The sequence below is a fragment of the Cebus imitator genome, unplaced genomic scaffold, assembly GCF_001604975.1.
Source record: "Cebus imitator isolate Cc_AM_T3 unplaced genomic scaffold, Cebus_imitator-1.0 Scaffold12, whole genome shotgun sequence".
NCBI classification, from domain to species: Eukaryota; Metazoa; Chordata; class Mammalia; order Primates; family Cebidae; genus Cebus; species Cebus imitator.
This window is the reverse complement of record NW_016107327.1, coordinates 8,567,068-8,569,879: the sequence shown is the minus strand read 5'-3', so window position 1 is coordinate 8,569,879 and position 2,812 is coordinate 8,567,068. Positions and strand designations below refer to the sequence as shown.

General features: G+C 44.7%; 1 protein-coding gene across 2 annotated transcripts in view; it reads left to right on the top strand.

Annotated features, from left to right (window-relative positions):
* CABLES1 (Cdk5 and Abl enzyme substrate 1) overlaps window positions 1–2,812 on the top strand; it is a 129,992-nt gene that overhangs the window by 60,931 nt on the left and 66,249 nt on the right. The gene's annotated exons all lie outside the window — the stretch shown is intronic.

Here is a 2,812-nt window from a genome sequence, read left to right as displayed (position 1 = left end):
TCATTTTTACTTAGAAATTCACTTGTTCCTGGGAGTTATATTAGCATAGTGTAGAAGAAGGGACATTAGTTTCGGAGTCTGGGAACGTGAGTTCTTGGCCTGACTCTAAGTGGGTATGTAGCATTGGAAATTCACTTAGTGTCTCTGGGCCCTCAGTTTTCCCATCTATAAAATGGGAAGGCCAGTTGGCTGATCGCTGAAGCCTTCTCTGGTCTGTTGAATGATAACACCAATAATGATGCTGAAGTATTTTGGGAACTGTGGGGGTAGAAGGCTATTAACCCAGCTTGCTTTTAAGCTTAGCAGAAGAACAAATGGCTCCAAGGCATCTATTAGACCTTTTGCATAATTGAGTATATCCTGTAATCAGTGCTAACAAAAAAGAGCTAATCTTTCATTAAATTAGTTTTTAATTTAATTCTATGCTAATTTAATTTTGCATCACTTAAAATGTATGTTTTTAAATGGATGTTTACATGCTGTTGCAGGCAGCTTTGAAATTAATTCATTCTTTGCTTAACCTGCTGCAGCCTGAGCACCCAGTATTCCAGTTCCTTGGCAATTGTTGCCAACACAAGTCTCTTAAAGCATTTCTTAGGTTCCCTGGTGATTTGGTTGAATGCTTAAAAGAGAAAGAAAAAAAAGCAAGACAACAAACAACTTGCTGAATGAAGGGCTAAATGAGTAAGGTGTATGTGCAGTTAGAATTGGGTGCTGCTATGGAAATAAAAGATCTTTGTTAAGTTACCCTGTTAGAAGTCTTACTTTTCTTTAGCATCATGGTTTGTTAGTGGGTTTCCTGTATCTACCTGGAGCTCCAAGAACTGAGCATGCATCATGAGAGGACTTGGACTGAGGAATTTTGCACCTACCTGGTGGTTACCTAATGTCCAAAAATAAAGAGTTAAACCATCTCTACTAGGTATCAAGAAAAACCTCTGTTTGTTTGTAGCAAATGTGGCTGGCATCGGCACCTGCCCTGGTTTTCCAGTCTGTCTGGGTGGATGGATGCGGGTGGCCACAGCTGTTAAAGTGATCACAGCCCCACTTTCTTCCTTTGCTGGCGCAGACAGCCACCTGTGGCCCTTTTGTGGATTTCTACTTCCAGCAGAAGACCAAGGAATCCAGGGCCCCTCTTTCAGGGAGCAGCTCAGGCCGTCCCTCCTCTGTGCTGGCGTCGGTCCCAGCTTCCTGCAGCTGGGAGGTGGGAGGAAGGCGCCCGGGTTTGCTGAGGTGGCAGGATCTGCGAGCTGCCTGAACCCGCGCGCTGTCTAGCTCTTGGCCTGCTGCCCTCAGATTGGCTAGCCCAGGAAGCTCTGCTCCTGGGAAAGGAAGCCGGGGGAAGCGGTATGAGGGTGCTTCCAGAAACCACTTCATGCTTTCAGGGATTCTCCTCTTAACAGTAACGCCATGTTTCAAGAACCTTCTTTGTGTGTGTATGACAGGTGGGAACTTTTGAGCGGCCCTCAGATTCGAGCAGTCATTCTGGAGGAAGAAATGAGGCCACTTGGGGTTCTGGATCTGCTCCCAGAGAACAAAAGGCAGAGTGAGGCTCTGTCTCCTTGAACCTTGAGCCAATTAAATCTGTGTTTAGGGGGCCAGGCACAGTGGCTCATGCCTATAACCCCAGCACTTTGGGAGGCTGAGGTGGGAGGATTGCTTGAGCCCAGGAGTTTGAGGCTGCAGTGAGCTCTGGAGGCACCACTGCATTCCAGCCTGGGCAACAGAGCAAGACCTTGTCTTTATTTAAAAAAAAAAAAAATCTGAGTTTGGAGGCCTGGAGTTGGGACGGGGTGTGTCAGTGCCATCCCCACTTTAACCTTCCTGAAGGCCACAGTAGGCATCTACTAAATGTCTTCAAGCAGGGGTCTACAAACCTTTAAAAGGACCTCCTTTTTTTTTTTTTAAAGAGTCTTACTTTGTCGCCCAGGCTGGAGTGCTGTGCTGCAGTCTCGGCTCACTGCAACCTCTGCCTCCCAAGTTCAAGCGATTCTCCTGTCTCAGCCTCCAGATAAGCTGAGATTACAAGCACCTGCCACAATGCCAGGCTAATTTTTGTATTTTTAGTAGAGACGGGATTTTATCATGTTGGCCAGGCTGGTTTCGAACTCCTGACTTTAGTTGATGTGCCCACCTTGGGCTCCCAAAGTGCTGCATTTACAGGTGTGAGCGACCACGCCTGGCCCAGAATCTTTCTTTAGAGTCAAGAATCCGGTCACAGACACCCATGTCCCATGGCAGGAACTGACTTCTGTGACTCAGGTCAGAAAGGTTTTTGGTAGCGAAACCCAAAATCAAAAAGTCACAGCCCCTTTTGTCTAGAATAAACATGACACTCTTGTTTGTTGAACATTTTGCTTTTCTGTCATTGTGATTGTGGTTTTGTAACTTAGAATTTGCCAGGTGAAAACACTACACACAAATAAGATCTCCTTGGCCTGTGGTCCGTTCTGCCAGTCCTATAGTACAGGCAAATGTTGAATACTCTAGCAAAATAAAAATTAAAAAAAACTTGAATCCAAGCCATTTTAGTTCAACAAATGTTTATTTAAAATTTACCTTAAAAAAACAAAACAGCAACTAGCCGGGTCTCTGCTTTTTCATTCAGTGTAAATTTGTAACTTCCCAGGCATAGCAGGTCAAGTTGAAACTTGAGGCAGATGTCCAGGTAATTCAGGCCAAAATCTTGTTATAGAAGAAAAGTGATTCAGGCTTGTTTTTGAACTGAATTTTCCAGTGTTTTCTTACCCCCTTTAAATCCTTTAAATGTACAGTTTTGGTTCCCTTTACCTGTGTTGATATGAGCGGATTC